Source organism: Stegastes partitus, unplaced genomic scaffold (genome assembly GCF_000690725.1).
Source record: "Stegastes partitus isolate 25-593 unplaced genomic scaffold, Stegastes_partitus-1.0.2 Scaffold425, whole genome shotgun sequence".
Classification (NCBI taxonomy): Eukaryota; Metazoa; Chordata; class Actinopteri; family Pomacentridae; genus Stegastes; species Stegastes partitus.
In genome coordinates, this window is record NW_007578156.1 from 75,165 (window position 1) to 75,621 (window position 457).

Here is a 457-nt window from a genome sequence, read left to right on the forward strand (position 1 = left end):
ACAAAGGTAAACATTACAGAACAAACATTCACAAGCTTTTGCATCACTTTTGCATCACTACTAAACTATCTTCTAAATATCTAATCTTCTAATCACAGGTCAATCACAGATAAAGTATGGACTTTGTTTGAAATGATCACCATCTTATCGGAATACGTAAAAAACCAAACAAACAAAAATCCAACTATACAAATGTCCACCCTGTCATGTAGGGCTTGGTGACAGGGTGGACATGTTTGGCTAACATTAGCATCTAAGAAGCACATGGTGGACCATCAGCTAGCAATGTGGAAGTGGACTACTGCATGCTGTTCTTCAAATAGATTTTGAATTTCTGAAATGGTTTATATATTAATTATCTTTTACTCTGACAGTGGACATGTTCAGCTTGAAAACATCTCAGTACAAACATAATGAGGTGAAAATTAGGAAATATAAGTGTAGCTACTCACTGTAC